General features: G+C 44.4%; 1 protein-coding gene across 1 annotated transcript in view; it reads right to left on the reverse strand.

Annotated features, from left to right (window-relative positions):
* KMT5B (lysine methyltransferase 5B) overlaps positions 1–13343 on the reverse strand; it is a 60019-nt gene that overhangs the window by 45730 nt on the left and 946 nt on the right.

The raw sequence follows: 13343 nt of genomic DNA on the forward strand, positions 1-13343 counted from the left end.
AAAAAAAAAAAAAAAAAAAAAGCAGTTCTAATGAAACTACAAATAATTTCTAGGACAAGAGAATGCAGGGAGACATTATTATTAGTAGTAGTCTATTTACTAACTGATTACTGCTGTAAAACCAGAGGAGAACTAGTGGTTGCAGCAGCAGAGGTGGCAAGAAGTGGTTGGCTTCGAGATCTTTTCTGAAGGTTCTGCTGATAGTTAGGAATTGCTGACAGACTGACTGTGGGTGTTAGAGAAAGAGGCCTCAAATATACCTCCAAATGAAGAATGGAATATTTAGGAATGTGACAAAGAGTATAGGAAGACTGGTTTTCCCAAGGATTGCGGTGTGAGAATTTGGTTTTGGTTATTTTTTCTTCCTTTTCTGGGGTCTTTTTTGGTTTTAGTCATTTTTGAGATGCCCACTACAGATCCTAGTGGAGTCGGTAGCTGGATACAAGGGTCTGGAGTCCACCTCCAAGCTGAAGATAAAAATTTGGAGTCAAAATATTAATGGCATTTCAAACCATGGAATCAGATGAAATCTAGGAATCAGTGTAGATCAAAGAAGGTCAAGGACTGGGGGTGGGGGGGCACTTTCACATGTATAGGTCAAGAGGAGGAGAAGCAGCACACGATTGTAAAAGGAGCAACGGGCAAGAAGGAGAGCCGAGCATGACAGGGACCATGCCGTGAAGGGAGTTAACAACTCAGGCAAGAACTGTAGGTGCCCAGAAGCAAATACTTTTATTTTATAAGTCTAAACTCATGGAAAGGATGGGCTATTGCGCCTTGCTCAGAAACAACAGAGAACTACTAAAACGGACATAATGTCTTAAACATGCACTTGTGAGGAAGACAGGGAGCTTTGCTTTAAGAAACAGATGGCAGAGAGCAATATAAGGAATGGGGAGAGAGAGAGAGAGAGAGAGAGAGAGAGAGAGAGAGAGACTCACAGACTAGAAAAGACAAATGTAAATTAAAATTAAAATTACGCAGTGGGAGGTGATGGGAATAGGTTAGTTAATTTGAGAAGGCAAGCATTCAGAGGGCTTATAGGATCTGTGTGGAAAAAAAAAAATTAATAGATTAGTTAAATCTCTGGAGTGGAGTAATACAGATGACCTGAGTAGGAGAATGAGGTGGAATTCCTGAGGACTACTGTGTAAGGCTTTGCGCCTTCTACTTTTGTGAATATTCACAAAAATGATGCAATCAGGCTCTAAGAAAATGCAACTGGGATTCTGCTCCAAGATGGGCAGCATCATTTCCCCAAGAGATTTACCCAACACTGAAATCAACAGGAAGAGTCACCTTATGTGGTTTCACTGGATCACAACAGATGGGAAAAGAAGCACTTACTACAGATTCTGGTACCAAACATAAATAAGGAGGTGAGGGGTGGGGGGATAATTTATGATCGATATAAAACATACTGGAAAACTGCTAAAGTAAGAAACGTATTTAAAGGGGACAATATTGCAAGAATGATTGCTAGTTATATCTAAAGCGGAAACTCCTAATCATAACATAATGCCACTAAGGTCAGAAGCATGACACCCACCACCAGCACCACCGCAATGCATTCCAAATCACCAGTGCTACCACTGGTGGGGGGAGGGATAACTTTAAAAAATATTTTCCCCAAACGTTTATAGTGAACCTATTTACTTATAATCAGAAAAAAAAAAAACGAAAACCTTAATACTTTAACACGTTTCAAAAGAAAGCAGCATTGATTCATAGGAAATGGGCTAAGTTCACATAACCATGCCTGTTCTATGCCAGTGATGGCCCCTCAACAAATGTCAATTCCCTTCTCTTTCCAGTCTCTTTATGAGATTATAAATTGTTGAGTGACTTTTGAGAAGTTGCATCCAATTTGAGAACTCTGATTCTAATCCATTTTTACTTAAACACAGGCATTTTTTGCTTACTATCCTAAAAACCAAGATTAAAAAAAAAAAAATCTGTCAAAAAAGTTAAAACACTGATTCTAAATGACTGGAAAGAATTTTAACATAATTCCTGTGACATTGCCGAGAACCCTCTAGCCAGCTGACACGCTGAACTTGTCTGCAGAGAGTTTATCTTAGAGAAATTATCCAGTGGCAGGGAAACAATCCCCAAGTGTTTGAAAAAGAAAAGTCAACACACATTTTAAAAAAGTAGGTTCTGGCTGGGTGTGGTGGCTCACGCTTGTAATCCCAGCACTTAGGGAGGCCAAAGCAGGTGGATTAATTGAGCCCAGGAGTTCAAGACCAGCCTGGGCAACCTGGTCAAACCCCAGTCTCTACCAAAAAAAAAAAAAAAAAAAAAATTAGCCGGGTGTGGTGGTGCATGGTTGTAGTCCCAGGTACTTAGGAGGCTGAGGTGGGAGGATGGCTTGAGCCCAGGAGATTGCACCACTGCACTCCAGCCTAGGTGACAGAGCAAGGCTCTGTCTCAAAGAAATAATAAAAAGCAGGTTCTAGCCTGTTAGAGGACTTTCATAAATTTTTATTCAGAAAGGCAAAGAAAACATTTTTCAAGTGATTCAGTTATAATTTGATAAGAAAACAATTCAGTACACCACTGGTTAACAGTGACTGAGATTACACTGGAGAATGAGATCACAAGCAATGTTTACCTGTTACATGTTCAACTTTTCAAAATAAACATGCGTGACTTTTGTAACAGAATATTAAAGATACTTACACAAAGGAAAAGGAAACAGCTTGGCAGCTTCCCACCACAGGACCTTTGCACTTGGGGTGCTGCCAAACTGCTTATCAGCCCCTGCCCAACCCCACTTCTCCAGCTACATAGATTACCTTGTTATACATTTGAACCCCTTAACGTTTCTCAGCATGGTGCTTATTACAACCATACTCATTACTCTGTGTAATTATTTCATAACACCTGCCTTCTCTACTAGCTAAGATACACCTTTTTTTTTTTTTCGAGACAAAGTCTCGCTCTGTTGCCCAGGCTGGAGTACGGTGGCTCAATCTCAGTTCACCTGCCTCCTGGGGTCAAGTTATTCTCCTGCCTCAGCCTCCTGACTAGCTGGGATTACAGGTGCGCACCATCACACCCAGCTAATTTTTCTACTTTTAGTAGAGACGGGGTTTCACCACGTTGGTCAGGCTGGTCGTGAACTCCTGCCCTCACGATCTGCTCGCCTCGGCCTCCCAAAATGCTGGGATTACAGGCATGAGCCACGGCACCCGGCCTTATTTCCATGTTTTGGCTGAATAATCCTGGTGAGAACGTGTGTGTACAAGATACCTGTTTGAGTACCCGCTTCAATTCTTTTGATGATATACCCAGAAGTAGAATTGCCGGGTCATATGGAAATTCTTTTTTTTTTTTTTTTTGAGACGGAGTCTCGCTCTGCCACCCAGGCTGGAGTGCAGTGGCCGGATCTCAGCTCACTGCAAGCTCCGCCTCCTGGGTTCACGCCATTCTCCTGCCTCAGCCTCCCACGTAGCTGGGACTACAGGCGCCCGCCACATCGCCCGGCTAGTTTTTTGTATTTTTTAGTAGAGACGGGGTTTCACCGTGTTAGCCAGGATGGACTCGATCTCCTGACCTCGTGATCCACCCGTCTCGGCCTCCCAAAGTGCTGGGATTACAGGCTTGAGCCACCGCGCCCGGCCTCATATGGTAATTCTATGCTAAACTTTTTTCTTTTAGACGGAGTCTGGCTCTGTCACCCAGGCTGTAGTGCAGTAGCACGATCTCAGCTCACTGCAACCTCTGCCTCCTGGGTTCAGGCGATTCTCCTGCCTCAGCCTCCTGAGTAGCTGGGATTACAGGTGCCGTGCCACCACACTCAGCTAATTTTTGTATTTTTGGTAGAGACGAGGTTTCACCATGTTGGTCAGGCTGGTCTCAAACTCCTGACCTCGTGATTTCCCCACCTCGGCCTCCCAAAGTGCTGGGATTACAGGCGTGAGCCACCACACCCAGCCCCATACACTTTCATATCATTAGAATCCAGCACAAGACCAGACATAGGTTCATTCATATCACATCCCCTTTCTATTCTCAAACGAACTGCTACACGTAAGCGGAATCGGCTTTTAGTCCTAAATCTAAAATTACAAAAGGACTTGATATCAAAGAATTCCAATTCAGTCTTTATCAATGACTATTCCAAATCCATCTGCAATCAATAGTGCAATAACTAAGGCTCCACAGAATCCTATGGTATCAATCCCAGCAATTAGGCCAATATAAGAAGCCCTGCAAAGCTATCAGAAACATTTGTGATCAATATTCCATCATAACACCATAACATTGCTTGACGGGGCAATTTCTCAGTTGCTAATTTGTTAGAAAACCATCATAAATTCACGTTCATACCTGTAACCTTAAAACTTGCTCCTATAGGCCGGGTGCGGTGGCTCAAGCCTGTAATCCCAGCACTTTGAGAGGCCGAGACAGGTGGATCACGAGGTCAGGAGATCGAGACCATCCTGGCTAACATGGTGAAACCCCGTCTCTACTAAAAAAAATACAAAAAACTAGCCGGGCGAGGTGGCGGGCGCCTGTAGTCCCAGCTACTCGGGAGGCTGAGGCAGGAGAATGGCGTGAACCCGGGAGGCGGAGCTTGTAGTGAGCCGAGATCCGGCCACTGCATTCCAGTCTGGGCGACAGAGCAAGACTCCGTCTCAAACAAAAAAACAAAAAAAAAACCAAACTTGCTCCTATAAATATTGCTGTCTCAATTGAGAAGCTAGGTGACTTGTCAGAGTAGTTCAACTGGTGCTAGTATTATGAAAAGAGAAAAGCCTTCGGATTTTCATTTCCCTGAATTCACAATTATGCTTCTACCCAGGGCAGAATAGTTAAAAAATAGTTTATTTTAAAACTACAGCTGTCATGCTAATTCAAATGCTAATCAGGTATCTAGCACCATCAACTCCATAGCAAAGAATACATCTCTATACTTGCAAATAATTACAAATGTCCATGATATTATCATTCCTACTTTCCTTCTCTAGCTTTCACAGGGTCAAGCTTGGATGCATTCTGCTTCACCCAATTCAACAGCTTTCCCAAGTACCCTCAGGTGGTAATGCCCTCACTCAGGCCACCAAGGGAATGGGGTCTGAAGCTGAGCAATTTACCTACCACCAAGGCAGAATGCTTCACCCACTGCCCTTTCAGAATAAAATGATGGCCACAGACACCATCACTAAGTTTTGAAAAAGACTAAACTTGTTGAGCTAACAGCTCTAAAGCAGACTGCAGTATGGTGGAAAACGGCCCCCAGAAACATCGGCTCCTAACCTCTGGAGCCTGTGAATGTTACCTTATAATGAAAATGGTCTTTGAAGATGTTATAAAAATTTTTGAGATAAAAGAGATTATCCTAGATTATCTGGGTAAGCCTTAAATGCCACCCAAATAACTTTATAAGGGGCAGAGGGAGATCTGACACCTCACAAAGAACAAAAGGTGAAGCAGACTGGAGTGATGTGGCCACCGGTGAAGGAAGGCTGCAGCCACCAGAGGCTGGAAGCAGCAAAGAGCAGCTTCCCTCCACAGTCCTGCCAATGCTTTGATTTTGGCCCAGTGAAACTGATATTGAACTTCTGGCCTCGAGAACTGTGAGAGAATACACTTCTGGTTTGTTGTTGTTGGTGTTGGTGTTTTGACACGGAGTCTCACTGTGTTGCCTAGGCTGGAGGCAGTGGTGCAATCTCAGCTCACCGTAACCGCCACCTCCCGGGTTCCAGCAATTTCTTCTGCCTCAGCCTTCTGAGTAGATGGAATTATAGGCACCTGCTGCCACACCCAGCTGATTTCTGTATTTTTAGTAGAGATGGGGGTTTCACCATGTTGGCCAGGATGGTCTCGAACTCCTGACCTCAAGTGATCTACCCACCTTGGCCTCCCAAAGTGCTGGGATTACAGGTGTGAGCCACAGCTCCCAGCCCATTTCTGTTGTTTTAAGCCACTAACTTTATGGAATTTGTTACAGCGACCACAGGAAACTAACAGAGATTATGAAAAACTAAACCAAAGTAGAAATGCTTTACAGTTACCACACTCCAAAATATATAAAAGTCCAACATGTCACAGGAAAAAAGATTTTAAACAACTTCAAAACGGTGTATTTAAAACAAGTTTTAAAGACTGGGCAACAAAGCGAGACCCTCATCTCCACCAAAAAAAAAAAAGTAGCCAGCTGTGCTGGTGCGCAACTTCAGTCCCTGCTACTCAGGAGGCTGAAGGATCATGGGAGTCCAGGAAGTAGAGGCTGCAGTGACCTATGATCATGCCACTGCACTCCAGCCTGGGTGACAGAGTGGCGAGACTTCACCTTTCAAAATGTAAATAAATAAAAAGTTTAAATCATACAGTATCCTTCAACTGAAGGTATAAAATACAGCTACTGAGTTATATGGATTTTGAAAATAGAGCTAGCCTCTTAATTATGCCTCTGATTACTCACACACTGTGCTAGGCCAGATAACCATGATCTTCCTGAAAAGCATTGTGATTGAACAGTTTTCTATTTATATTAAAACTCACAATAAAAACTGAAACTATTAGAATTTCTCCTTGAGCAAAACATTTTAAGCAGCAAACTACCCACCACTGGTAAGTTTATGATCAGACATTCACAATTCTTAGACTTACGTATTTGGCTACTAATCTACGACCAGACATGTAAGAAACTCCTTATTGCCTTATCACAGAAAATACTGCTTCATTCTCACGTATCACATTCAACATGTATTTACGATAAGGGATTTCATGTAAGAAAGACTCCATGTCTTCATCTCAGTAGATAGTTTAAAACAAAGGTTTTCACTGATGGGGTTGTTGAGGGAAGTCCTCAAATAAACTTCCAGAAGAAAACAAAAATGCCGGATTCCCCATCTCTCCACATCTGATCCATCTGCTTACCTAGCAGTGCCTAAAAATAAAATCAAAGATGCTTTCTTTGTTACAGTTTTCTCTAGGACCCAAACAGCCATTCACGTTTCCGGAAACAGATGCCACCTAGTGTCAAATGTCTGTAAGTACAGACTTTACAGGTCACAGTTTCTGTCAGAAGTTACAAGAAATATATCAAAGATTTTTACTGGGCAAGGACAAGTGTTAGGAAAAACTTCCAAAAGGTGGTTCTTGGGCTGGACGTTACAGGCCGCTTTGAGTTTGCCGGCTGGTGGGCTTTGCAGAGGCAGCCCGCACAGGGATTAAGGATGTGGCTTTGCAGTCAAAGCACCTGTCCCACCCTAGCTTCATCCTTACCCCAGCAGCGTGAGTAGGCAAGTTATTTAACGTCACCGATGCCCCATCAGTACAATGAAAAGAGGGCCTCCCTTTGGCACAAGATTTAAATGAGCACAAACTGCTAACAAATTAAGGTCTCCCCTTGCAAGTAACTAAGGCAAAAGCAAAGCAGGCCAGAAACATTCTATACAAAACTTGAATCAAGTAGAAATTTCCCTTCCATTCCTCCCCACCATAACTCACACATGAAAAAAAAAAACAAAAACTCATCACCTCACCCATTTAAAAAAGAACAAATGTGCAAGAGAATAATTATGACACAAGGCCGAGCACCAGTTCTGCTTTCCCTACGGTTCCCAAAGAGAAGGAACTTAACTTCTGGCAACAACACGCATGATTAAAAATCATGCCAAGCTACACCTCCCATCCTAAACATTCAGAGGGACGACAGACTGGACTACAGACTTTCTTACAACACAGTTTAGTATGTGGTGTAGCTGGTCAAACAGATTTTTTCACACCCTATAAAAGAAGATACACACATCACAGTTCCTTAACACATATTCAATACTATCATTCCCATTTTACAAATGAGAACAAAACTTAGAGAATAAGAAAAAAAAAAAAAAAATGAAGCCAAGTCCAGGTTGAGAGACTGCGTACTCTTAATATCACACAAAAAAGCAACACAGGCCGGGCACGGTGGCTCACGCCTGTAATCCCAGCACTTTGAGAGGCTGAGGCGGGCATATCACGAGGTCAAGAGTTCGAGACCAGCCTCGCCAACATAGTGAAACCCCATCTCTACTAAAAATACAAAAGTTAGCCAGGCATGGTGGCACTTGCCGGTAGTCCCAGCTACTCGGGAGGTTGAGGCAGGAGAACTGCTTGAACCCAGGAGGCAGAGGTTATGTGGAACCAAGATCGACCCACTGCACTCCAGCTTGGGCAACAGAGTGAGACTCTGTCTCAAAAAAAAAAAAAAAAAAAAGCAACACAATAATGACTCAAACAAATTATTTATTTTTTTAGATGCTGTCTAACTCTGCCGCCCAAGTTAGAGTGCAGTGGCACAATCTCCGCTCACTGCAACCTCTGCCTCCCGGGTTCAAGGAATTCTCTGTCTCAGACTCCCGAGTAGCTGGAATTACAGGTGCCCACCACCATGCCCAGCTAATTTTTGTATTTTTAGTAGAGACAGGGTTTCACCATGTTGGCCAGACTGGTCTTGAACTCCTGACCACACGATTCACCCGCCTCGGCCTCCCAAAGTGCTGGGATTACAGGCGTGAGTCACCATGCCTGGCCCCAAACAAATTTTTAAACACACTTTGCCCAGGCCGGGCACGGTGGCTCACACCAGTAATCCCAGCACTTCGGGAGGCCAAGGCGGGTGAATCACGTGGTCAGTTCAAGACCAGGCTGGCCAAAATGGTGAAACCCTGTCTCTACTAAAGATAGAAAAGTTAGTTGGGTGTGGTGGCGTGTGACTGTAATCCCAGCTACTTGGGAGGCTAAGGCAGGAGAATTGCATGAACTGGGATCTGGGAGGTGGAGGCTGCAGTGAGTCGAGATCACACCACTGCACTCCAGCCTGGGCAACAGAGCGACACTCTGTCTCAAAAAAAAAAAAAAACAAAAGAAACAAACAAACAGAAAAACACCTTGCCCCCATATTTGAAGAGTAAAACTCTAGAGCAAAATAGACAAGGTTCCTGACTGCATAGAGATCACAGCATACTGTGGGAAGAGACATAAGTATGTGATTATCAATCTGGTGCAAGCTGTAAGAAAAACAAACAGGATGTTAGGAGAGAGATTAATATGAGAATGGACTTGAGATGGGATGATCAGGAAAAAATAAATCAAAATTATAAATATAAAAATGAGGCCAGACATGGCAGCTCATCCTATAATCCCAGCACTTTGGGAGGCCAAGGCAGGAGGATTGCTTGAGCCCAGGAGATGGAGGCTGCAGTGAGCTGGGATTATGTCACTGCTCTCCAGCATGAGAGGCTACAAGACCCTGTCTCAAAAAGAAACAAACAAAAAACACCTTTTTTTGGTTCAAAACCCCTCCTGGTACATACTTACATGCACCAAACAAATATTTCCCTTTAAACCCTCCAGGACCCTGAATGACATCTGGTTTTGTTTCCTTTCCAAGGGGGAGAGAGAAGGGGGGTTTCCTATGGTGCCACTGGCTCACTGGCTGAAGGATCAAGCCACCTTTTATTTCTCAGTGAGGAAAGCTCCAGTTTCCTAAAATCAGATTGGTTTTCTTACTAAAAATATCTATTTCTCCATATGATGCAACATAAGCATTTCCTCAAAAATAAAAATACTCCTCAGAGATCATTAAAATGTATCAGATATTTCAACCCTGTTATACAGATCAGACAGGCAAATAATTCATCCGGCCGACCTAGAATCCACTCGGTTCAACAAATGTATAAAGAACCTCCCAGAGCCACCAGGCACTGTTCGTGGTGCTGGAATACTGGTCATGTCCAGGGAACACTAGAGGGCGCGGGAGAGTGTCAACTTTCAGGAAAATCAGTCAGGGCTACTACGTGAGTCAGGAACGAAAACCAAAGGGATGCATGTGAGGAAAACAAAGTTACCTGAGAACAGGGTAGAAAAGTACAGAATACGAAACAGAATGACCCTTCGCTGAAGGGGCCTTTTGCGTAAGGCTTGAGAGGCAAGCCCAGTGCCTTTAGAGATCTGCTGACCAGGCATTCCTATAAAGGTGGCACAAGGTAGAAACACAGGTGTCAGAACACACACGTTCGGTTTCTACTGGTTCCGGTAACATGCAGGACTCGGGATTCGCTAGCTCAGCAATCCTATCAGGTGAGACAGGTATTAGCACTACAACAAGGAAGTTAAAGCTCAGAAACAAATTGCTTTCCTAAACTCAAAGTGCTACTAAGTCGTAAGGCTGGGTCTAAAACCTTCATCTTTTAAACTGTAATCTGGGGTTTACTCCAGTGCTTGAGCCACGTGTACCACCTGGAGGTTTATCACCAGCAGACGATCCCTGGATCTAGGTACTATTTTCTTCAGTGTGCTATTAAAACAGACAAACTAAGACAGCTTACAGAGGTGCAACCGGCATTGTAGGAGCCATACAGGCCCCCAATCAAGCTTTGGGCGGGAGCACTGATACCCTAGTCTCTCAATTCTAAAACTCAACTGATTATCTCATAATGACATTTCAAAAAAAGGAGGTAAAACCACAAGAAACACGCATATGAACTAAGTAAAGTAATTAGAGAGATGTCAAAATATGATTAAAATCATTCTTTTTTTTTTTTTTTTTTTGAGACGGAGTCTCGCTCTGTCACCCAGGCAGGAGTGCAGTGGCCGGATCTCAGCTCACTGCAAGCTCCACCTCCCGGGTTTACGCCATTCTCCTGCCTCAGCCTCCCGAGTAGCTGGGACTACAGGCGCCCGCCACCTCGCCCGGCTAGTTTTTTGTATTTTTTTAGTAGAGACGGGGTTTCACCGTGTTAGCCAGGATGGTCTCGATCTCCTGACCTCGTGATCCACCCGTCTCGGCCTCCCAAAGTGCTGGGATTACAGGCTTGAGCCACCGCGCCCGGCCTAAAATCATTCTTAAGAGAAAACAGGATGGCACTGAAGTGTAAAAGATGAAGTATTAATATAATTTTGGATTGGAAGTGACCTGAGAGGTTTAGTCGTTTTGTAGACGGAGACTAGGCTCTATCAATGACTTATACAAACAGTGACAGAGCAGAGAATGGTATTGATTCTTATTCCACGGTCCTTCAACTATTCCTAAAATAACACTTCTATACAGCAGTCATCATTTGACATACAGCCCTAAGAAGATGGCCCGGTGTTTAAGTCTGTCTCATTCGGAGACCAGGCAGCCCCAAACCAATCCCATCCACACACATAATGGATCGTCTCCTGCATTTACTTAACATGCAGTATTATAGCCAACAGGGTGATGGAGTGGAGGGAGGACACGTGGTCCCTGTCGTTAAATGTGCGCGGAAGATTCCGTTAGAGTGTTCTAGGGCTGACACAGTCGGGGAACTCCTGCCCACGGAGAAGGATTTTGCTAAAGGAGAGAAATTAAAGCTCATACATGGTACACAGAAACACGAAATAATGGGACCACGGCGATTTATCTGAAAGGATTTGCTCTGTAAGCCATGGGAAGGGGATTCCTGTGGACACGGAGCTGCTTAGATGCCACATACAAATCTCTTTGTCACACAACTTGGCCACGAACCCAGGTCCTATAAACCCACAAATTGATACTCAGGTAAAGGAAAATCAGATTCAACCCCCCTTTTAAACAACCCAAGAGAAAAATCACCAAACAACATCCCCCACCCACCAAACTCCCTGCTGAAAGACATGCGGACACCGGGACACTTCCTTCACACCCGTCTCTCCCTCTCAAGAGTCCGCTACCCTCCATCCACCTTCCCCAGTACTGCCCCCTGGCATTCGCTGAGAGAATGAAAAGTTCAGCGCATGAGCAATTCAGGGTGTCTGGGACGGCAGATGAGAATACAGGAGCGAGAGCACCTGGAAATGATTATGGATAAAGAATCAAGCCCTACCTTACTCTCTTATTGAAGAAGTATCTACCATATTCCCTTCACTCTCTAGCTCAGTTTTTAAAATATAATGATGTTTGTAAATAACATTAAAGTGGATTTATTTTGAAAAACTAATACAAACTATTAAGCTTGACAACTTGAAGATTAATAAATTAACCCATTCATTAAGTGTCTATGAGCATCTACTCTGTAACTGCCCGTGGGTGGACGAGATAACACGAGACTCAAAAGCTCACAAGAAACCGCCCCAACGGCTGTGTGTGTGAAGGTTTCACCAGGAGGCAACATTCTCACGGGGCCTTTCTGAAGGACGAGTGTGTACAAGGTGGAGAAAAGGGGTGGAGGGATGCCGGGCAGGGCACGGCCGACAGGGACCAGGCATGGGAAGCTACTGGAGCCAGAGCTTGGGAGAGGGACCTGAATGTGGAATGTTTAGAGATTACAAAGTGAAAAATGTTCCCACACATGCCGGGATTAGAGCGTTTGTGGACTCTAACCTCGGAATATAAGGCGCTCCAAGAGGGACAGGGCCACACCTCTGATTCAAATTGCTAAACCTTCAGATATACAATAAATCTGTATCTATAGCAAGCAGCAATTTATGTATTTCAACATGCACAAATTATCTGTGATTATTTCAGGCAAAAATGGTTTCCTCCCCCCTTTTCAAAATATTTGTTTTTATTACTAATTATCAATATTATAGACGTGTTCTCAATACTAAACACTAAGGGAAAAAAGTTATAGCTGGCAACTGCTTCCCCTGAAGACCCTACACAGCAGAGTTCAGACCTATGTGGCCATCCTCGACTACACTTTATATCAAACTGGTTTAAATCGAAAAAGGTCCACATCACAAAGAATCACAGTCAAATTAATTCATCTGCCCTCTATTCTAAGGAAAACTCCCCCCACTCCAGATAAATTTCATTTGGCAAATTCTTAAAAATTAATTCCTAAAGTTCCACCGCTTAATAGATCCTAAGTTACTGCACCAGACCCAGGTCAATAAACCCAAATAGACTGAACTTCTCAGCACCCAACTTGTTTCTGTCTTAATCCAGCAAGTTGCATCGAGTTGTCATTGTGAAAACCTGCCTGTTCCTCCTTCCAAGGCGGAGGTGACAACCGTGCACATCATCCGCGGATAAGTGGAAGGACAGACAGACATCAGGGAACCAAGTGAGAGCGGATACAGCACAAAGAGGAGACAGCGGCCGTGGGGCGCCGGGCCACGGCCAGAGGCGCCGTCGGGGAGGAGGGTGGGCTGCAGGACGAGCTCGGGAGGGCTCCGAAATGCGCTTGGGCCAAAACAAAAACAAAAAGTTCAGCGCGACAGTGGGAGCAGATTGGGCGAGACGGTTCACGGCTGCCCATTGGAGAAAAGGGAAAACAGAGTCCCCCAATCGCGAGCGACGGGGCTGCTCCCCTCGTGCGGCCGCGGGCCCGGCCCCGACGCTGCCCGGCGGCCGCTACCGCTCCCTTCCGGCCGCGGCCACCACTGCAGGCCCCGCGCCG

This window comes from Rhinopithecus bieti, unplaced genomic scaffold, assembly GCF_001698545.2.
Source record: "Rhinopithecus bieti isolate Rb0 unplaced genomic scaffold, ASM169854v2 scaffold_44159, whole genome shotgun sequence".
Taxonomy (NCBI): domain Eukaryota; kingdom Metazoa; phylum Chordata; class Mammalia; order Primates; family Cercopithecidae; genus Rhinopithecus; species Rhinopithecus bieti.